Here is a 23,327-nt window from a genome sequence, read left to right as displayed (position 1 = left end):
GCCAATCCGACCCCTGCTTCTGCTGATCCATTAACGTGCTGGCAACAGGACGCCCGTTGTGGCTCCATCCCCAGAGAAGAAGAAACCTGGGGATTTCACAAGACCCCTTCTAGCCTGTAAGCTGGAGGTTTTCTTCCTTAGAGGAACTCATCTTTAAACAAAATAGTTTATTTATTTGAAAGGCAGAGTGACAGGGAGGGAGGGAGAGCAAGAGAGAGAGAGAGAGCTTCTATACACTGGTTCTCTCCCCAAATAGCCACAACAGCTGTAGTTGGGCCAGGCTGCAGCCAGGAGCCAGGAACTCTATCTGGGTCTTCCACATGGGTGCAGGGGCCCAAGTACCTGCGCCATCCTTTACTGTTTTCCACTGCTCTCTCAGGCCATTAGCAGGGAGCTGGATTGGAAGTGGGGCAGCGGGGACTTGAACCAGCGCTCTGATACAGGATGCCGGCATCACCAGCAGTGGCTTACCCCAGGGTACCACAACGTGGGCCTCTCCTTAGAGGAACTTCAACTAGGTGTGGGTGTGGGTTTGCCGCCCCCGCTGGCGGTACCCCCGCCGGCATCTGCCGTCTCCTGAGTCAGGGCTCTGGCTTGCGCCGTCTCTGCCTAAGGCCCTGTCCTCTGGTGAGGGTGTGACCGCTGGGCCTACTGTGCGCTTCACCTGGCGTTACCAGGCCTGAGAAGGGCCGCGAAGACGCTGGCTGGGACGACACCTCGTGGGACCATCCAGGGTTGGGGGTGTGTGTGTGTGTGTGTGTGGAGGATGTGCTGAACCTGGCGCCGTGAGGGGGGCGCGGTCTCCCGATCCGCGGGAACAGATTTCCGGAGCCCCAGGCGGGAGCACGCGTGGTGGCCCCTTGTGCCGCCATCGCCGTGGCCCACTCGCAGCTCTTCCTCCTGGTGCTCCCTCAGCTTCAGGCTCTGATGGACTCGAAGCCCTGCTTCCCCGGGAAGAAGTGAGCTCTCCTACCGAGGGACACAGTGGGGTTCCACTTCACACAGCTGCCACCTGGCCACTTCCGGCCCCCATTCCAGCGGCTCAGAAGGCAGAAGATGGATTTCTTGGGCTGGCAGGGCCCAAGTGACCCTTATTTTTCAAGAAGACACTCAGGCTGGGGAGCAGCAAAGTGGAACGCCAAGTGTCTGAGGAATGGAAATTCAGGCTACACTGAGAGTCTGTTACATGCCCTTCGGGTGAGGCTGAACCACAGTTAGACGGTCATCTCCCTGGATGCGACTGCAAGGAGAAAACATGGACAGGGTGTGGGGAGGTGGCGGTGGCTCAGCCCCTTTGGAGGGGAACATGACAATCTGTAGTGAAATTACATATGTGTGTGCCCGTTTCCAGAAACCCGACGTGACACTGGCAAGACGCTGCTCGCTACAGCCCACTGGTATTAGCAGGAGGCCGGGAGGAATGTTACCCAAAGAGCTATATGTCTTTGTGACAGTTCCTGGGAAGGGCCTGGAGCCTGGACAGGGCACCGGGGGACTGCTTTGTTTTGAACTGTGTCCCGAGTGCCGGCCGCATGCGTGGTAGTTTATATATGGCATTCCATTTCAACTCTTCCTCAACCCGCCCCCTTCCCAGAAGCAAGTCTGTATCAGTGATCTTTGCACGGAGATTCTAAGAATAAGCATAAGCTAAAATGGCAACCATTCCTCATGCACCAAGATGCTTACTGCGATAGTTTTCACAACTTAAAAATGTTTTATCAACATTATACAGGCACATGGTTAAAATGCAAAGGCCCCAGGCAGGAGAGAAGAATGATATAACCTATCAAGGAATCAACAAGGCCCAGCTCTGCACCTCCCTGCCCCCCAGCCTGGCCCCAGAGGTAGCCAACCCCTTAAACCCATTCTGGTTTTGTTCTTTGAGGGGCCACCTCCACTTCTTTCATGTGTTCGTGTGTGACTCTGGATTTATCAAGTTTAGATAGCATGGACTGGCTTCTGGCTATAGGTTAGACTAGGACCCCTTGAAGAGCAAAAGGCATTTCTTTCTTTTTTTCTTTCTTTCTCCTTCTGTTTTTTTTTTTTTTTTTTTTTTTTTTTTTTTTTTTTTCCCCAGAGCACCAGGTCCAGGCCTTGGGACTCTTGCAAAGAATGAATGTCAAATAAAGGAATATCCTGAACGGTCAAGACGGGACAAGTAGGGGAGAAAGGCCAGAGGCCCCTTCTTCCTGACCAGTGGGACCCTGATGTAATTCAGGACAGCTTTGTCCCTGGCTAAAATGACTCACCTCCCACACTCCCTTGCAGTAAGTGGAGAAATGTGACCCTGTCACAGCCAAAGGGATATAAGTGATAGCTGCTGGGCGGAGCTCCAGGGAGAGGTTTTTCAAAGCAGTTGGCCTTCCTTTGTTCTTGTTTGTCCTGCTGCATTCTTTCCTGGAACAAAGTTGTGATTTCTGGGGGCTTAGCAACCATTTTGCAGCCACATTCTAGAGTAAGAAAACAGCAGGAGCTGAGATTTTAAAGACATTATTCAATTCTACTCTAGTCCTGGACTGCATATCTCTAGACATTGTGTGATCTGAGCTACTAGTACTTTTAAGATCACATAATTAGGTTTTCTGTTGCTTGCAGCTACATCAATTTTTAACTGAGTGAGAGAAATGGCCAAAAGTTGATGGTACAAGGAAGGTTCATTATACTATTCTCTTTGTTTACAAAATTTTCCATAATAGAATGTTTTTTAAAACTAGGGAAATAAAAAATGGCTGGGCTGGTATTCTGGTGGAGCAAGTTAAGCTAGCACTTGTGATGCTGGTTTCCCATAGCAGAGCGCTGGTTCAATTCCTGGCTGCTCCACTTCTGATCCAGCTCCCTGCTAATGCACCGAGGAGACTGCTAAAGATGGCCCAAGTCCTTGAGCCTCTGCTACCCATGGGGGAGACTGGGATGGAGTCCCAGGCTCCTGGCCTCAGCCTGGCTATTGCCATTTGTGAAGTGAACCCATGGATGGAAGCTCTCGCTCTCCCTCTCCCTCTCTGTCTCTGCTTTTCAGATAAATGAATAAATTTTAAAAGCCCATATAATTATCCTTGCACATATTATTTCCAAAAAGAGCTTTCAAGACACACGGGCTCCAGGGGGGACGTTTTGCCCTGTGACAGCAAACCTTAAGCTGTCTAGCGTCTGCAACTTTGGTTATTTCATACCGACAATGACCTTTACGCTGACATTGAAAGTTTTGCGGGAGACACAGATATCAGCAGGGGATCGTTGACACGGCATCTTCCTCCATATCCAGGAGGTGAGAGAAAACTCCACTGGAGCTCTTACAGACCTTGAGAGTTGTATCTCATTTAAATAAATTAATGGTGTGCTAAGGGCAGACGTTGGTGATCCCATGCCAGGCCCAAATTTGAGGCAAATTAAGGGAGGCACCGTGAGCCTGCACGTACTGGACACTTCTGTGCCCCACTGGCCACCCTGACAGTCCTTTTAAAAAATTTATTTGGCCAGAAGAAAGAGAGATGATTGACTGATCGATCTGCCATCCGCTGGTTCTCTCCCCAAATGATGAAAACAGCTAGGGCTGGGCCAGGCTGCAGCCAGGAGATGGGAACTCCTTCCAGACCTCTCCCACGGGGGGCAGGGACTGGAGTGCTTGAGCCATCATCACCTGCTGCCTCCCACGGCGCACATTAGCAGGGAGCCAGAACTGGAGGGCAAGGCTGGGACTCCAACCCAGGCTCCGAGAGGGGGTGCAGACATCCCACGCGGCATCTTAAGCAATGCACCAAGCGCCCGCCCCTGTCCAATTTTGACTCCAGCCATTGCCACAGCAACCAGCTTGGCGTGGGCGTGTGGCGCTGTGCCTCAGCCACATCGGGTTTCTCTCTCGCTGTCTGCCCGGGGCCTCTCGCAGCCTCTGTGGGAAATCTGAGCCCTGAATGTGGGAGGAATTAAACCCCTAAGGGGCCCACACTTGGCAAACGGCAGGGAGCCGGTGGGTATGCTGATTCTGAGGTGTGGTCTCTAAGGCACTTGGAAGGGGTTCCTGGGAGCAGACCCACCGTGAGCCCTCCTCCTTCGGGGCGAGGCTTCCCACTTTCTGTAGTGACCAGCTTGGCCCTACAAGCCCGTTCCTCACTCCTGCACCCCAGAATTACCTCCTTGCAGCCGCTCCTTGAGCTCCTTGGGGAGGGAGCCCAGGCCGTGGCCACCTACTTGAGACTGGACGGAGCACCTGTTTCTCAGATCTGTTTCTAACACGGGCCTGGAGGAGCAACTGGCTAAGCGCATCTGTGCAGCATCAGGGTGTGAAAAATGACCCTTGCTGTTTCCTGTTGTCCTAGCTCGCGGCTTCTGCCAGGTGTCCTCAGATCTGATCCAGAGGGTGCCGGTGGAGCTTCACCTGCGAGTGGCCCAGCAGTCAGAACAGATGAGAAGAACCGCTGTGCCTCTGTCTGCTGCAATGAAAGCTTCGAGTTTCTGGGTTGCAATTCTATCTCATTCTAAGCAGGAGCAGTTTCTTTCTGTTCAGATGAAGGCCTGGCTGGATGAATTTTCCCGCAGGGTCTCCAAGAGGCAAAACTCTGGACTGAAGGAGGTGGTTTCTCACCAGCAACAGGGAACTCATGCCCCCTAGAGGATAAATGTGTGTATGACAGTTCAGGGAATTTCAGGGTGACTTAATCAGTCACCTGCTACTTTTCTTTTCCCTAGGGGGAAAATCCTACTACTCAATCTTCACATTGTCGAATTTAATCACTTCATCTATTGTTTGAGAGATATGCATCGCTATGAAAAAGCCCAGATGCATTGGTTTGGATTGGGGATTGGGTTTGGGATGGGGAGTGGGGAATCCTTGGGGATTCTGGAATCCATGAGCGATTTCTATCTGGTGGTTTATGAAGGGTTGGGTGAAACGTTTCAAATCAAGGACAATTAGAATTAATTAGACCTCCTCTGTACACTTGTGGACAATACAGCAATTCTGTGTCTCAAGCTCTGTGGGTTTCCTATTTATACTGGTTTTGAGAGATCCTGCTTGTTCATGTAATCCACAAGAAAGGGACTGGATGTCTCCCAGAGAGAAAGATTAGGGAGTGCAACCACACCTCCAATACTCTAAATGCACCAGCCTTTATGAACAGCCTTCCAGGCTTCCAGAAAAAAAAACGAAAGAAACCTTGCAGATCGGGAATGCCATGTTTGCAAAGAGGCTTGGGCTCTGAATTGCATGCTGTCACTTATGTTAATTCATTTAAATAGGGGACAGAAGTGAGTCTTCCAAAGGGAAGGAAAAAAATTATTTCCAAGTGAAAAAGAAGCTCCTCAATTGAGTATTAACATTTTGGGGCAAAAGGTGAATTTCACCTTCTTATAAGAATAAAACAAAATATTGTAAATAACCCTGGAAAACAAACTAGCTGTTAGTACAAATTTAAACACCGTTCCTGTTTTCAAATCTAAATCCTTTCTTCAAAAGATTTCCAGATGGGAAAAGAGAAAAATCGAAAGTGAGTTTAATGGCTTCAAGGTTCCTGCTGAGTTACAAAATCATTATGCAGATCAGATACAATGATATGCAAATTCACATTGGGCCAAAAACTGTATGTAAAGATTTTAAGAAACCGTTCAGTACTAAGACTTCTTTTTAAAAAAAAGTTTTGAGAGGCAGAGTTAGAGAGAGGGAGAGACAGAGAGAGAGAGAGAGAGACCTTCCATCTGCTGGTTCACTCCCCAAATGCTGCAATGGTAAAGGCTGGGCCAGGGCAAAGCCAGGAGCCAGGAGCTTCTTCAGGATCTCCCACGTGGGTGCAGGGACCCAACCACTTGGGCTGCCCCTCCTCTGCTTTCCCAGGCACATTAGCAGGGAGCTGGATCAGAAAGGTAGAGCAGGCAGGGCTCAAACGGGCATTCATATGGAATGCTGGTGCTGCAGGTGGGGGCTTAACCCACTACGCCGTGGTGCTGGCCCCAAGTACTAATAAGATTTCTAATCCAGGTTTTGAGAATTTTGTTCCAGTTCTCACTCTGCATCCATGGAGGTATTGTTCCTTAGAACCCTGAGGACACCAAGACCCACAGAAACTCATGTTCCTTATATAAGCAGTGGAGTATTTGTGTATGTCTACCCAAACCTCCTGTATAATTTAGTTTTTAATAAATACCTATTTGAGAAGCAAAGAAATTGAGACAAAGAGCTTGCATCTGCTGGTTCACTTCCCAAGTGCCCACAACAGCTGGAGCTGAGTCAGGCGGAAACCAGGAGTGGAGAACTCTGCCCAGTCTCCCACATGGGCAGCTGGGAGCCAAGTTCTCAGACCATCACCTGCTGCCTGCCAGGTGTGCATCAGCAAGAAGCAGGAATAGGAAGCAGAGTCGCAGAGACTTGAACCCAGGCACTTGCTTATGTGACGTGACACAGTCCGCTAGGCCAGATGCCAGCCCCTCTCCTCTCCTGAGCTTGTGTCACCCCTAGAGTATTGAAGGTGCCTATTACAACGTAAATGTAGGTAAATACTTGTTAAATGGGGTTCAAGGACAAACAAAAACAAAAACGCATGTTCAGGGAAGACACAGTCTTTTCCCTTGGGAATTTTCAGTCCCCTGTTAGTTGAGGGTACGGAGTGGCAGCCACTGCCAAGGTGGGTCCTGGCAGGAGCAGGGCTGGTGGGTTTGGGATTTAGTGGTGCTCCTGCATGCGCCACCCGGCTTGACGAGATCTGGTGTAGTCTTCGTTTTCTCCTGTGCAGACCCTTGTATTCCCTCGTGTCCTCTCCAGGGCTCCCTTTCTCTGAACTAGCTTGGCCCTTGTTCGACAATCTAGTCTTCAGGGCAGGGGCGGAGTGTACATCTATGATGCTGCAGTTCTTCACTCCAGAGTGTTAGTCTTACCAAGGGCATCTTCCTCTTACTCGGTCTTGATCACGCCCTTCCTCCAATCCCGGCCTGCGGGAGAGTTGCAGACCCGGCTTGGAAGACTTGCGGTCCTTCAGATGCCCTGGGATTGCGAAAGGCCAGCAGCCTATGGGCACCGCGCCCCCTGCTGGCTGCACATCCTACTGCCGGCTATGAAATGCTGCTGGAACAAATTTTGGTTGATAAGAAGAGGATACTTCGAAACGTCATGGAAAATAGAATTAACAGATAAATCTACTTTGATGCAAAAAAATCTATGCATATGGAGGATACTCAGAAAATTTGTATTACGAAAAACCATGCGTGAGTTTCAAAAACATTTTACACCAAAAGAACTTATCTTTGAATTCCGTTTTCTACAAGTTTTTGGAGCTCTTGTACCTCCTGGAGGAGCTCCTAAGCATTGGACAAAGGTGGGATGCTTCCGTTCTGCTGACTCAATGCCTGCATGAAAAGACCCTCTGGGTGGGGACCCTGGCTACCCTCTGCACATCACCACTGCAGCCAGTGTGTCCCTGGGGTGTTCCTCACTGTCTTAGGATGTACCTGGATGTTTTAATTCTAAGAGGAAAACTTTTTTTTTCTGAGTTGATATTGGGGATGTTAATTAGCTCTGCTTTCCCTGCACCACGGGCTAAGGGTGGGTCTCAAGGACTCGAGGACTCCCGTGGCCCAGCTCTGAGCTGTGGACCTACTGGGAGGAAGTACTAAGGAGTCTGCAGCACCCTTGGGGGCTGCTGTCCTCTGTCAGACCAAGAATCCTGCCGCATCCCAGCTCAGCAGGTGGCCCTGGGGTCCCTGCTGCTGGGGATGAACATGTCCAGGGTATGAACATGAGTTTTCTCCGTTGCTTCCTAGTTGCAAAGTTCATTTTAAGTACCTGTGACAGAAGCCCTCTGCCGGATGGCATGGTGTAGCTTTGAAATTAGCTGCTGCTTCGGAGTCTGCTGTGAGTTGGAGTTTGCTGGGGGATGGGGGAAAAAGGAAGTGAAGCCCACGTTCCTACGGAATCCTGCCGGTGCCTATCTGCCTTGGGATGTTCCGCCTCGTGTTCCCCAGGCACCTGGCAACCACGTGCCTTGATCAGTTACGTGTGTGTGTGTGTGTGTGTGTGTGTTTAAGATTTATTTATGTATTTGAAAGTCAGTTACAGAGACAGAGAGAGAGACAGAGAGATTTTCCATCCACTGGTGCACTCCCCAGATGGTCACAATAGCCAGTGCTGGGCTAGGCTGAAACCAGGGAACAGGAGCCAGGAGCTTCTTCCAGGTTTCCCACAAGGGTAGCAGGGGCCCCAGAACTTGGACTATCTTCTGCTCCTTTCCCCAGGCTGTTAGCTGGGAGCTGGATCAGAAGTGGGGCGGCAGGGACTCAAACTGGCACCCTTATGGAATGCTGGCATCACAGGTGGTGACTTTACCCACTATTCCACAGCCTGGCCCCAGTTACGGGGTTTTGCAGGCAAAGCTCTCACTTCAAAAGAAAGGAAGTAGAAAATGAATCCAAAAAATTAAATGCTAATGCCCGTGCCTTGTTTCTCTGTCAAGGAAACCCTTTTGATGGAATAAATTGCAGTGTGAATTTTAGATGAAAGATGACTCCACGGTTTTACCACAGTGGGACCTAAAAATGCAGATGTGGGGTGGGCGTGTGATGCAGTGGTTAAGTGGCCTCTTGGGAAATCCACATCCCATAGCCAGGTGCCTGGTTTGCATCCCTGGTTCAAGTCTGCACTGCTCTGCTTCTGATCCAGCTTCCTGCTAATGCACACCCTGGGAGGCAGGGGTGATCGCCCAGGTACTGGGGTTCTGTCACCTGCATGAGAGGCCTGGAAGCAGTTTCTGGGACCTGGCCCAGACCTGGCTGTTGCAGCCATTTGGACAGTAAACCAGCAGGTAGGATCTCTCTCTGTGTGTCTCTGTCTCTCTCCCAAATAAAATGAAAAAAGCATTTTTCATGAAGATGTGCTTTGAATTTAATTCCTTAGTCCTCAAAAAAAGCTAAATTAAGTGAATGTCCACAATTCCTGAGAGTTATCACTGGCACTACAATTTGAGTATATCCACGGAAACATGAATATTCAGCTAGTGAATTACTTTGAAGAATCAATATTTCTATCGCTTACCTAATTTCACAAATCAAATCGTGTACTCCTATGGTTATTCCACTTACAGTGAATAATGTTTTGTTACCATATTTCTTTTCCAAATTCTTGAAGACAATGATGATTTAGTTTAATGTTAGCGTGGTATATATATATTTTTTTTGACAGGCAGAGTGGACAGTGAGAGAGAGAGACAGAGAGAAAGGTCTTCCTTTGCCGTTGGTTCACCCTCCAATGGCCGCCGCGGCCGGCTCGCTGCAGCCGGCGCACCGCGCTGATCCGATGGCAGGAGCCAGGATCCAGGTGCTTCTCCTGGTCTCCCATGGGGTGCAGGGCCCAAGCACCTGGGCCATCCTCCACTGCACTCCCGGGCCACAGCAGAGGGCTGGCCTGGAAGAGGGGCAACTGGGACAGAATCCGGCGCCCTGACCGGGACTAGAACCCGGTGTGCCGGCGCCGCTAGGCGGAGGATTAGCCTAGTGAGCTGCGGTGCCGGCCAGCGTGGTATATTTTCTAAAATCTAAATGATTCCAAATCATAGATGATTACATGTTAAGTTATTAAGTTGCTATTATTTATCTGGGAAGTTTTAGATTAAGTTCGAGAGAGACAGAAAAAAGTGCCCGGCTTTTGGCCCTTGCACACAGGCGATCGAGGTCGTGGGGTGGCGCTGCCATCTCTCCCTCCCTGGGTCTCTGTGCCGCACACAGAGCTCCGACAGCGCCGTGCTGGGACAGAGCATCCGGAGGCTCACAAGCTCCGTGGTCTGTAGGAGCCCCTGTGAGGAGGGCTCAGGGAGGAATTTGCCATTTTCAGTGGAAAAAGCAGTGGAGGTTGCCAGTTATGATGACTTTGCATCTTGGGTTTGCATTTGCTGCTCCTTTCTTCCTGGTACCCCACCACCTGCTTAAGAAAGAAGGATGTTGGGGCTGGCACTGTGGTGTAGCAGGTAAAGCCGCTACTGCGATGCTGGCATCCCATATGGGCACTTGTTCGAGTCCCCGCTGCTCCACTTCCGATCCAGCTCCCTGCTAATGCATCTGGGAAAGCAGTGGAAGATGGCCCAAGTGCTTGGACCCCTGCACCCACCTGGGAGGCTTGGGAAAAGCTCCTGGCTTCAGGGTGGCTCAGCCCTGGTTGTTGTGAGCATTTGGGGAGTGAAAGAGTGGATGGAGGATCTCTCTTTCTCTCTGTCTCTCCCTCTTTCTCTGTAACCCTGCCTTTCAAATAAATAAATCATAAAAAAAGGATGTTTTAGGTCATCCATTTAACAGATAATAGCATTTCAGGGGGTGCAGTCTCATTGAAAAATGGATCAAACTCTTGAACTCATAGCATACTAGGTAAGTTTGTAAAGAAACTTACCACTTGAATGCTTAGTGCCTCTTCTCTGACATAGGGAATGTGATAATTGAGCATGCGCCTACTTTGTTATTTGGATAATATTCCAGTATTACTTTCTTAATCAAGATGTATACGATTTAGCTTGTTATATGACCTTACATTCTGAGATTTTATTTATTTTGCTTCTTTGCATTAACACATTGTTGGAAATTTATGATATAGAAGAGAAATGCAAAGTTATCTATTGTCTGTAACTTTCTTTTAAAGGGAGAGAGAAAATTTAAGAACATCGTTTATCCCCAGGCCTATAACGTGAAGCTGAAATTTTGGCCTGATATGTGCACTGCTGGCCAGTATTAGTCTTGTTTAGACTAAATAAAATAATATTTTAAATGGAAGCATACACTAAGAAATATTCTGAATTTACTCTGGAGTTTGAATAGTAGGAAGGGGATAAAAGATAATAGTTAAATTATGCTTTAAAATCTTAAGGGCCTAGTTGGCAGGGCTTTGTTTTAGGCAGCGGAAAGTAATTAGCAATTAGATATTTTAATAGTTTGGTTGCTACTGGAATATGAGCAGATGAATATTGTAAAGTACATTGCAAACTGGTAGTCTCTCCGGCCTCCAGAGTTTGGTGAGAGGATGTTGCATTGTTTTGAAATCAGTCCTTTAATCGCATATTTATTTCTGGATTCTTGAAGAGTTGCTCTGCGTGGTTCCAAATCACTTCATGGAACAGATTAGGTGCCTAGGCCAGCCCTCACCGTAACGTTAGGCTTCCTCTTAGCCCTCGTGCAAAACTGCTGATTTGCTAGAAGCGGACACTTGTGTTTTTCTCTGTTTATGTGCTAGTGCCTGCCTTTAACTCCTCCACAGCCACCTGAGAGCCACTTAATATGACGGCCTATCCTGCACGTGTGTGTCATTGTGTTTCATTACCTGATCACAAGTCTAGCCTCCCCCTGGTTGGGAAAGTTTTTCTATGGGGCAGTAAGATTTTAATCTTTGGAAAAAGTAGAAGTAAGAGGAAGACTGTAGGATTCATACAATGATTTTGTGATTTCAAATCTACAAATTTAGCCATCAAAAAACAAAACAAAAAGAAAATAAAGTACCTGGTGACCACAGGATCCCCAGGCAGGTTTCTAACCAATGTATTTTTCTAAGTAACCGCATTTGGTCTTGGAAACGTTAGCAGAGATGGGCGGGATAGATTCTTGTCTTCATTCAAGAAAGGATTCAGACATGAGACAGAAGACAGTGGGACGCGAGGTAGCAAGGTTTGATGGGATAGGGCGATGTCAGAATGGATGGGCCCCTCTCCAGATGGAATCTGAGGCAGAGCGCCCAGCCGTTCAGACTGGGTGAGCAGGATCACGTGGGTTAAGGAGAGAACACACCTGACAGCCCAGGTGGGAAAGCTGAGAGCTGGGCACGCATCCTGGACTCAGACTGGGGCTCATAAGGGAACCCAGTCCAGTTCTTCCTGCCGTTTCTCCTCCACCTCCTCCTCCTGGACTAGGGTTTGCTGAGTGTGAATTAGGTAACCTTCCTCCCAAGGTTTCACTACTCAGGGCTATCAGACTGGGGAGCCCCCTGGTGCTGGGCAGAGGGGCGACCCCTAGGGTGCCTTCCTTGGGGGAAGGCTGGGAAGGTGTTATTGCCCCAGTGTTATCAAGCTGGGGAACCGATTTGGTGCTGAGCAGAGAGGAGTCTCCTGGGGAGCTTTCCTTGGGGGGAAGGCTGAGACCACCCCATGCTGGGGTGTGCACGGGACTTTGTGGGCTGCTTCCAGGGCGAGCTTCCTAGGCTCTTACATTCTTTCCTCAGCCCCTTCCCCACCTCCCCCTGCACACATAGGTTAACTTCTAACTTCCTACCTCACATTCCCTCCTTCCTTCAAGAGAAGTTGCCCATCATCTTATTGGGGTAATGGGTGAAGGTCTCAGTCTCTGTAGCTTCTTCCAGCTGACACATGGGCATAGAGCTACCTATGAGGATTCGTCTCTTGTGATCTGCCCTGTGTGTTTGAGGGCGGCCTTGGAAGAGACTGTCCTGCTCCGTCCAAGGGACTGGTCATCTTGTCTGCTGGGGCAGGCTGGAAGCCCTGTCTCAGAAGTGTCTGGAGCCGGGTGGCTTGTATTCTCTTAAGAGACAAAATGAACAAGGCGATATACACATGGTCCACAGAGAAGCAGAAAGACTGTGGGAGCCGTGTGGCCAAGGAGGGGCAGTGGCCAGGACTTCCACGACCAGAGGCTGGGCCAGATAGTCCTGCCTTGCTTGGCCTGGTCCTGGCTTTGTCTGGCCTTGTCCAAGAAAGTCTGAGCATGATTTTTGTACCTGTCTAGTTTGATCCAAAAACATGTTTGGAGCAGACGCCCCTTGGGCAGCCGTCAGCAGGCCTAGGGCCTGCTTGTTTTGAAGGGTTGGGTTTAGCAATCCTGTCACGTGGGCCTTTGTCCCAGCAGCTTTTCACTGGATGAAGGCTGTTCAGCACCAGCCCCGCCACCTGTCCGTACATTGCTCCTGCTGCCTAGCTGGCTCCTTTCCCCGATCTCTGCTAAAGTAGGCTGTAGAGGCAGCCTTTAGTATCAGAGTACACACCTAGTGGAGCGCCCTGCGGGATAGAGTCAGCTTCCCATCTGGAGGAGGAAAGAGGAGGAAGGAGGCACGAGGCGAGCCTCCTTGATTGCTTAGGCTGATCTGGGTTTCCAGATTTAACGGTGTAGCCACACTTCTTGGGCTTTCAGACTTCACTGGTGCTTACCGCAGAGCCCAACTTAAGGGGAAGTTGTGGCAGACGTCTCTGCCAACATTAGGGCTGCAGATTTTCACCATGTAGCCAGGGCTAATGGGCCTGGGTCGCTGGGTTTAACTGGTATTACCATGTAACCTGTAAGTTTCTTCTAGAGCTTACCTCATAACTTAAAAGCGAGTTTCTGGATTCATCTAGTATGTTTTCTGGGCTTCTGGAAACTTCTGTGTAGCCTGTGAATACTGGAGCTTTCTTGGGCTCTGGAAGCCAGCTATCTAGTATCTGCCATATAAGTCTCTTTTGGAACCCTCCGCCCCTTTTAGCTGGATTTCCCTTTGACCCACATTTTGAACTGGCACTGCCCGGCTATGCCGTGTGAGCTTGGCTGAGCCTTGTCAGCCCCCTGAAAGAATCTGGCTTGCAAGCCAGAGACTGCTGCAGCTGAAAAAGACAAAACACAAAACCATGCCTATAATTGACGTTCAGCATCATTTCACATCTTGGCAACACTTTTAATATAATGCAAATAGCCTAATTACTTATTATCTCTACTAGAAGAGAGATATATCCTTTGACATTTCCAGGGGCCCAAGTGGAAATATCAAAGCCAAAAGAGTTTAGAACCCTGATTTTCAGAAAGCCTGTTAAAGATGCTGAGAGAGCTTTAAGTATCTGGTCAGAAGAGAATTCCTTCACACTGTGAAATAATATCCGTCCATTTGGTCAGGGTGATTTTTACCTGTTGTAGATCAGATTTAATCATATGAAGTGACCACATGTTTTAAAATATGTACATATATAAAAATAATTTTAACTTTTAACACTCAATGCTTTCTAACAATCTAAACTTAACAGAAATAGTAGAAAACAGAAAAGATTACTTCAACAGAATGCAAAATCTGTATCTTTTTGGTTGTCACAAAAATCAGAAATAAAAACCATAAGTATAAGAGTTAGCATATGAAATCATCCCACAATTTGGAACAATTTAAAAGAATCAGGAAAGAGCTTATTGGACCTAGCCAGAAAATAGGCAGAGAGTAACCAATTAAACAGAAATGATTAAAAGGAGATTTTGTAATGTTGTAGGTTTTTGTAAAAACAGATTTTAAAATTGAAGATTAAGACTATTTCCAGATATTTACTAACACATTAAACATGTATATTAAACATATACATGTTTCAACAACCTTGTTGCTTTAACAGAAGATCAGACTTTAATCTTCAGTCAGTATAACTTTGATATTAATGCTCAATTTTAGAAAACACTGTAAACAATATTTTAAAGATTATAATCAGTTTTATCACATATACATTTCAAGATTTATTTCAAGATTCAAGATTTATTCCTCTCAAACTTTTTATGACTTGCTTACATAACTTGCATTATAATGATAGAATTAACCCTACATTAAGAGTTCAACAAATAGTTTGAAATAATAATAATAATAATAAACCCTGTTCCTCAACACTATAGACAAGGGCTGTAAACAATCACTGAAGCTCAAAATGTCAATTTCACTCCTATACAGTACATTTTTGGTACTCTATTAGTTACCACAGATCAGAGAAAACACATGGTATTTGTTTGGAACTGGCTTATTTCACTAAGTATAATGGTTCTAATGGCATCCATTTTGTTGCAAGAGACAGGATTTTGTTCTTTTTTATGGCTGAGTAGTATTCCATGGTGTGTATATACCATAATTTCTTTATCCTGTCATCAGTTGATGGACATGTGGGTTGATTCCATATCTTAGTTAATATGAATTGAGCTGAGAGGCCTGCTTTCTGGTGCAGTAGGTTGGTTAATCCTCTGCCTGCTGCACCGGCATCCCATATGGGCACCAGTTCTAGTCCCAGCTGCCCTTCTTCTGATCCAGCTCTCTGCTATGGCTTGGGAAAGCAGTGAAGGATGGCCCAAGTCCTTGGGCCCCTGCACCCACATGGGAGACCTGGAAGAAGCACCTGGCTCCTGGCTTTGGATCGGCACAGCTCCAGCCGTTGTGGTCATCTGGGGAATGAGCCAACGGAGAGAAGAACTTTCTCTCTGTCTCTCCCTCTCACTGTCTGTAACTCTACCTGTCGAATAAATAAATAAAAATCTTTTAAAAAAATATGAATTGAGCTGCAATGAACATGGGGGTACCGATAACTCTTTCATATGCTGATTTCATTTCCGTTGGGTAAATTCCCAGGAGTGGGATTGCTGGATCATATGGCATATCTATTAAATACCACATCATTATCTGAATTATTTTAAGGTCAAAATTGCATTTCCATGTTTTAAAATAACTGATAAGGGCAAGTATAACACCCCCTGACCAGCACACACAGACACTAATGTATGTTAACAACTTTGAAAACATCTTTATCTCTTAAAAATGTTTAAAACATATCATCAAAGATCTATGTAAGCCATGTGAGCTGACAAGCATTTGGAGTAACGCAATTGTTCTGAACCAATCTGTATTGGCTCACTTTGGTATAACAACATAAAAACTTGCATATACAGAATTTATTTCCACTTTTTATAAAACACCTATAGTTGGAAAATAGTGACATGAGTACAATACAGACTTGACATCATTTTGTAAGCTTAACTTTCTCTCAGATTCCATCAGATTCAGAATAATTTTACATAATCTAAATTATATCTTTTTTAATATTTATTTATTTATTTGAAAGTCAGAGTTACACAGAGAGAGGAGAGGCAGAGAGAGAGAGAGAGAGAGGTCTTCCATCCGCTGATTCACTCACCAACTGGCCACAATGGCTGGAGCTGCGCTGATCCGAAGCCAGAAGCCAGGAACTTCTTCCAGGTCTCCCATGTGGGTGCAGGGGCCCAAGGACTTGGGCCATCTTCCACTGCTTTCCCAGGCCATAGCAGAGAGCTGGATCAGAAGAGGAGCAGCCAGGACTAGAACCGGCACCCATATGGGATGCTGGCGCTTCAGGCCAGGGCGTTAACCCACTGCACCACAGCACTGGCCCCAACATAATCTAAATTAACTCAAACAACCATTATCTCACCAAGTTGACAGCCTCATCCTTTATGAGTTCCAGTGATCCAACTGGAAGCCCCAAAGTCAGAAGGTTTGGTCTAGAACCTTAAAGAATTATCAGAGATTCAAACCATTTGGTCAGAATAATACTTTTTTTTTTTTTTACTTTGACAGATAGAATTACAGACAGAGAGACAAAGAGACAAAGAGACAGAGAGAAAGGTCTTCCCTCCAATGGTTCATTCCCCAGATGGCTGCGATGGACAGAACTGCGCCGATCCGAAGCCAGGAGCCAGGTGCCTCTTCCTGGTCTCCCATGCGGGTGCAGGGGCCCAAGCACCTGGGTCATCTTCTACTGCTTTTCCAGGCCACAACAGAGAGCTAGACTGGAAGAGGAGCAACCAGGACTAGAACCGGCACCCATATGGGATGCTGGTGCAGCAGGCAGAGGATTAACCTAGTGCACCATGGCACTGGCCCTCCTGGTCAAAATAATACATTTAACCTGAGCATTTTAATCAAAGCTGTGGGCCAGATCTAATCAGAGTTAAGTTAATCACTCAAACATTAAAAATAGGCATGATGTTAACTTCTATTAAGATTCAGTTCTCCCAAACAGTCAAGACTTAGTAATGGCAACAGAAAAATACCTTTCCCAAGATGCATAACACTCTCATTTCCTAAGTCAGTTACAACAGCACAGAAAAAACCTTATCGGCAGAAATCATACTGAAAAAATACATTGAGGAAGAGAGAGGCAGAGAATCACACACTCCTATAGTCAAGAGCTGAAGGAGAGAGTCACCATAGTCTACAGAGAAGGGAGAAAAAGTATTGAATTAGAAAGGGCTAATAGATTAAGGCCTCGCTCTTGCTCAGGTGGGAACACCTGTGTGGCTAGCTGTAGCCAGAGGATTCCCTCTTCCCTTCCTGACGTTAGTGAGGGAGGGTAGTGAACAGGAAGGGAACAGAGAGAGAGGACACAGAGAGAGCTCCCATCTCTTGCTAGAATTCCTGACAGTGCCTGTGTGGGTGCAGAAAGAGGCTTCAGCTGAAGGAACAGGGCAAGGCCAAGGTGGCTGATTTAAAGGAAGGAGTGGTCACATCTCAGTCTTCACGCAATGTTTCTAACAGGACTGGCCACAGGGATTAGAGGGGTGTTGTTTTACTGTGAGCCTGGAATGTGGATTTGTCTTGCAGCTGGCACAGGCACCCAGTGCTCTTTGCCTCCATCCACGCTAGCTCATCCCTTCATGGGTGTTTTATAGCAGAGAGTATCCTAGTGGAATTTAACTGCTCGACCTGGACCTGCATGGGTACAGCAGGGAGACTTCTGGCTGTCACTGAGCAAAATAGACAAGGCAAGAAAAAAAGGGAGAAGTAGGGTAGGCGTGGAGCATGCCTCAGGGCGGGGTTGCTCAGAACTCACCACTGGTCCTCTTCTCTCCTGGCTGGCACACCAAAAATACTAGTGGAGATGAGTGGGATACATTCTTGTCTCTGCACAAGAAAGAATTCAGGCATGAGACAGAGAGGAGTGGTAAGCAAGGAAGCAAGGTTTAATGGGGCAGGGCATCCATCAGGATGGATTGGCACCTCTCCAAACAGAATCAGAGAAAGAGAGAAAGAGAGAGAGAGAGAGAGAGAGAGAGAGAGCCCACTCAGACTGGGGTAAGCAAGGTTACACGGTTTAATGGAGAGAACACACCTGGCAGGCCAGTTGGGCAGCTCAGGAAAAAGCTGAGTACACAGTCTCTAGTCAGACTGGGGATTTCAGGGAATGGGTTCCAGTTCTTCCCGCTGTTTCTCCTTCACCTCCTCTATCTTCTCCAGGACAAAGGGTTTGCTGAGTGTGAATTAGGTAACATTGCCCCCAAGGTTTCACTACTTTGTGCTATCAGACTGAGTAGTCCACCTGACACTGGACAGAGGCAGTTCCCCTAGGGTGCTGGGAAGGTTTTATTGCCCAGTGTTATCAGGCTAGGTAACCAATTTGGTGCTGAGCAGAGAGGATTCTCCTGGGGGCTTTCCTTGCAGAGAGTGGAGGGGGAAGGCTGAGACCACCTGTGGAGTGATCTGGGTATGGATAGGAGTTTGTAGTGTAAAATGCTGGGCTGCTTCCCAGCTCCCACTGGTGCTCTGTTTTCCTTAGGCCCCGGTCACATCCATAGGCTAATTCCTAACTGCCTACCTGACAGGTGGACCCCTCATGAGTGGGATCAGTGTAGCCCTGGAGAGCTCGCCTGCTTCTCTGGGCAATGATGGCCGTGCATGAGCCAGAATATGAACTCTCAGCAGACACCACATCTGGTGGCTTTGTAATCTTGGACTTGCCAGCATCCAGAACTGAGAAATGAGTTCCGGTTGTTTACAAGCATCCCAGTGCATGGTGCTTTCTTACAGCTGCCCAAAGGACTAAGATGCCCCTGACAGAACAGTAATTTCTTTGTGGTGCTTTTGGTGCTGTCTATGGCTAGCATAAAATATTGGAACTTGGACTGATAACTGAACAGACTGCCTCGGTTTCCTACTCTCAGGTACTTTTAGTATGATTTATCACTTGCTGACATCTTCCAGCATTTCTTCCAGATGTTACGCTATTCCAAGTTTCGGCAGCTGTGTGCTCAGAGCGTTCGGAGACAGGGTGCATCTTCACCCAGGCTGTCTTCAGAGCTTTTCCCCAAAGGTTGGCTGGCAGCACCGAGGGTTACATCTGTTGCACATGCAACCCATAGCTCAGCACCTGCAAACTCCAGGAGACTTCAGGACAGAGTCCCCTGTTTGGAGTGTACTAGAGTTTTCAGAACATGTCAAGAGTGCTGTAAGACTAAACGCTCTTCAGGACTACGGTGTGGGGAAACCATCCAAACGCGGAGAGGAATTCAGCACCCCTCCCTGCAGAGTGGTTGTTCTAGACCCAGTATCCCAGTTGCTTTTTTATTTTTTATTTTTTGACAGGAAGAGTGGACAGTGAGAGAGAGAGACAGAGAGAAAGGTCTTCCTTTTGCCGTTGGTTCACCCTCCAATGGCCGCCGCGGCCAGCGCGCTGCGGACGGCGCACCGCGCTGATCCGATGGCAGGAGCCAGGTACTTATCCTGGTCTCCCATGGGGTGCAGGGCCCAAGCACTTGGGCCATCCTCCACTGCACTCCCTGGCCACACAGAGAGCTGGCCTGGAAGAGGGGCAACTGGGACAGAATCCGGCGCCCCGACCGGGACTAGAACCCGGTGTGCCAGTGCCGCAAGGCGGAGGATTAGCCTAGTGGGCCGCGGCGCCGGCCCCCAGTTGCTTTTCTATAGGTGAAATATTGGCCACATGAATACTTTTTTTTAAAAAAAGATTTATTTGAAAGAGTTACAGAGAGTGGTAGAGATAGAGAGAGGTCTTCCACCGGCTGGTTCACTCACCAATTGGCTGCAACAGCTGGAACTGTGTTAATCCGAAGCCAGAAGCCAGGAGCTTTTTCTCAGTCTCCCACACAGGTGCAGGGGCCCAAGCACTTGGGCCATCTTCTGCTGCTTTCCCAGGCCATAGCAGAGAGCTGGACTGGAAGAAGAGCAGCTGGGACTCGAACCGGCACCCATATGGGATGCCAGCACTTCAGGCCAGGGCTTTAACCTGCTGCACCACAGCACTGGCCCCACACATGAATACATTCTTAAGCACACGTAACTACAAGTGTTGCTATGATGTCTGTTGGCAAAGAGTTTAAAAAGTTTTCTAGAAGCTTATTTTTAATCTTGTCTATTCACACCTGAGTGCCTTTATGGCTGTATTTGGAATCAGAGAAGCTAATGAAACTTCACAGTAGAATTCTGTCAAAGCTAACCTGGTCAGGGTTTATGTAGAAATTGGACTAGCGTGGCCAGATATCCATCCTGCAGCTCTTACGAGTGTTGCATCCACTCCGTAATGAAGACCAGGACCCTTTCCGTAGGACCCTTCTGCAGGGGCCTGTGCTATTTCTAGCCCTGCATGGCCACTCCCAGGCAGAGTATCTGCAGCACCAAGGCTGTGCATCCGGGCATTGCATTCTAGGTGCTGCCTACCGGCTGACCGCCCTAGAAAGGGTCATGATGCAAGCTGTTGACTGACATCACATATTGTCAAAGGAGCATCATTGGAAGGGGCCTTATCAAGCCTTGCCAAGTATTTCAGTAGCCAACAGCTTAGTTAGGATTCTCCATATATAGATATTTGTCTATATCCACACGTGTATATGTGAGAAGGTTTCTCATGGGAACTGGCTTCTAGCATTAAGGAAGCCAGGAAGCCCTGTGATCCGCCGTCGTGTAATCTGCAGCCCCGGAAGGCTGCATGTGCAGCTCAGGCTGGCTCTGGAAGTCTGAGGACAAGGGGGGCGCTGCTGGAAGTCCCTGGGCATGGAGGACTGGGGATCAGGAGCTCCGGTGTCCAAGAGCAGGAGAAGAGGCACGTCCCAGCTCGAGGGGAGAGAGGGGTTCCCTTTGACGCCACCCTTGTTAGTGAGAGCAGACCTGCTTCACTCAGCCTATGGAATGAAACAGTAAACTCTTCCAGAAGCACCCAGAGTGAGGTCGGACAGCTGCTTGTGCCCATGGCACAGTCACAGAATGAAGCCTCCCACCAGGCTCTCTGTTGGATTCCATGTTCCCGCTGTGAGAAAACAAAGCCCACTCATTGAACAGCTTCTTGTCACCTTGCCTTCCTTTCTCTTAAACACAGAATCAGCTTCTTGCCCATCACCTGAGGTTAGAGGGTGGCAGCTTCCAGGAATCGCCGTGCTGTGTTACACAGCAGCGGCTTGGTCTCAGACCCTGATCTGAGACCAAGAATCAGTTCCACATGGGGTTGGTGATCAACCCAACTACTCAAACGTCACTAAACAGCAAGGCTTTCAGAGAATACACTGGATAAATTCTTGATGTGGGGTAGAGAAGGAATTCTTCCTTCCTTCCTAACCAACCTACGTTCCTTCCTTCCTTTCTTTTCTTTCTTTGAATTTTATTTATTCAAGGGGCAGAAATACAGAGAAGGATCTTCCATTTGCTGGTTCATTCCCCACATGGCTGCAATGGTCGGAGCTGAGCTGATCCGAAGCCAGGAGCTTCTGGTCTCCCACGTGGGTGCAGGGCCCAAGCACATGAGCCATCTTCTGCTGCTTTCCCAGGCCATAGCAGAGAGCTGATTGGAAGAGGAGCAGCCAGGACACAAGGAGGCTTCGTCTACTGTGCCACAGTGCCAGCCCCGAGATTTTCTTAAATACGACATAATGAACCCAACACTGAAAGACTGATATAATTACATTGGACTTAATAATTTTATATTTCTATTTAAAAGCTATCATTAGGATAATGGGAAAATAAGTCACAAAATGGGGAATGATGCTTGCAACACTCATGCATAGGCTAATGTATAGTTAAATTAAAGAAAATGTAAAGAATTCCTGCATGTCAATAAGAGAATTACAGAGATGTATCAAAAGACAAAATTACAACAATTTAATGATCTCAGCTTTATTTGCAATTCCAGATTGATCCATACTTTATTCAATCAAATAGAATAAGTATTTCAATGAGCTGAGTGGCAGAAGTCAGCTTTTGTGGATAGAGGAGGGCTGAAAGTGGACCGGCCATGTCAGAGCCACTTTCCCTATAAGGTGGGGACAAGGGGTAGACGGAGCAGAGAGGCAGCTGATTGGCTGGCATCAACCTCCTTTTTATAGGGAGGATTAAGGCCGAGGGAACTGCATTCTGGTGCCAGTTGAAAGCGGCCTGGTCAGGACGTCTGGCTCTGGTCTCCCTCTCGAGATTTCTCAGCAGGTCAGAGGGTGGAAGCCATGTGGAAGTCAGCGTGCCTGGCTGCTTTAATTTTCAGTCTGGTCCACTGAGATCTAAGGCAGAAGCTGAGTCCAAAACAGTGGCCTGGAGTTTTTCTTTTACAGAACCAGAGCAGGAGACGTGAGTGGCACTTCACAGACGAGAGTGTTCAAACGACAAGGAGCACGTGAAAAAGTTACCCGTGGACATCAGGGAAATGCACATGGAAGCTGCCATGAGGATCGAAAGCCCTGGCTGGCCTCAGAGACTCCTAGCCAGACTGGGTCCATGTTCTTGTCTTCCTGCGTATAAGGATACCACCAGGAAATAGGCAGAGGTGAACGGAAGAGCAGGATTTACTGAAAGGTGAAAAGATAGCACACGCTCAGACGTGAGGGCAGGCAACCCCAAGTGAGAGGATTGCCCCACATAGGCTGGGTCATCCCTCTATAGGGGCCTGACTGAAGATCAAGAGGAGGCAGGGTTTGGGGTGGGCTGCAGAGCACGTGGTGGGCTCCAGGAGGTATCATCTGGAGCATGATGGAAGTGAGGCGTGGCTGCGTGATGAGAGGTGGGTGTGGCTAGTCTTCAGCCCTGTTGAATCAGCACAGAAGATGCTTGGATTTGGGCAGTCCTTAGCTCCTTATCCCTTCCTGAATCCCTGTCTTGCTCACATCAAAACCACCATGAAATACCCACTAGAATGACCAAATTAAAAAGATCAGCAATAGCAAGGATTGGCAAAATGGAGCCACAGGAAACTTGTACCCTTCTGCTGGGAATGTGGACAAATAGAACGACTTTGGGAAATTGTTTGATAGGACCTACTAAAGTTCAGTGTTGGGGCCGGCACTCTGGCATATTGGATAAAGCTGCCTCCTGTGAGGCTGGCATCCCATTTAGGAGCCAGTTCATGGACCAGCTGCTCCACTTCCAATCCGGCTTCCTGCTAAAGGCCTAGGAAGGCAGCAGAAGATGGCCTGGGTGAATGGGTTCCTGCTACTCACACAGGAGACCTAGAGGAAGCTCCCCAGGCCAAAGCCAGGAGCCATCTGGAAAGTGACACAGATGATGGAAGACTGCTCTCTGTCTCTCCCTCTCTCTCTGTAACTCTTTCAAGTAAATAAATGCTTCTTTTAAAAAATAAATAAGAAAATAAAGTTCAATGTTGTGTGTGTATGTGTGTGTGTGTGTGTGTGTGTATGTGTGTGAAACATGTTCCCAGCAATCCCACTCCTGGGCATACACCTGACAGAAATGAGTGATGTGTATAGCAATGTGTATGTACAACAATGTTGTTGTTCATTGCATGCTCATAACTTTATTCCTCCGAGCCAAACTTTGGAAGGAACAAAATTGCCAGACAGTAGACAGCAGAATGGGCAAAGAAATTGTCATTAATTTATGTAATGAAATATAATCATAGAGC

General features: G+C 47.9%; 1 pseudogene; it reads left to right on the top strand.

The window, feature by feature from the left end:
* The first annotated feature begins 7,184 nt into the window (after nt 1–7,184).
* On the top strand, nt 7,185–13,473 carry LOC138846043 (cytochrome c oxidase subunit 7C, mitochondrial-like; annotated as a pseudogene).
* The last annotated feature ends 9,854 nt before the right edge of the window (nt 13,474–23,327 follow it).

This window comes from Oryctolagus cuniculus, chromosome 1, assembly GCF_051225735.1.
Source record: "Oryctolagus cuniculus isolate XC-2025 breed Fujian yellow rabbit chromosome 1, ASM5122573v1, whole genome shotgun sequence".
NCBI classification, from domain to species: domain Eukaryota; kingdom Metazoa; phylum Chordata; class Mammalia; order Lagomorpha; family Leporidae; genus Oryctolagus; species Oryctolagus cuniculus.
The sequence above is the reverse complement of the archived record's forward strand: the minus strand, read 5'-3'. Positions and strand labels throughout refer to the sequence as shown.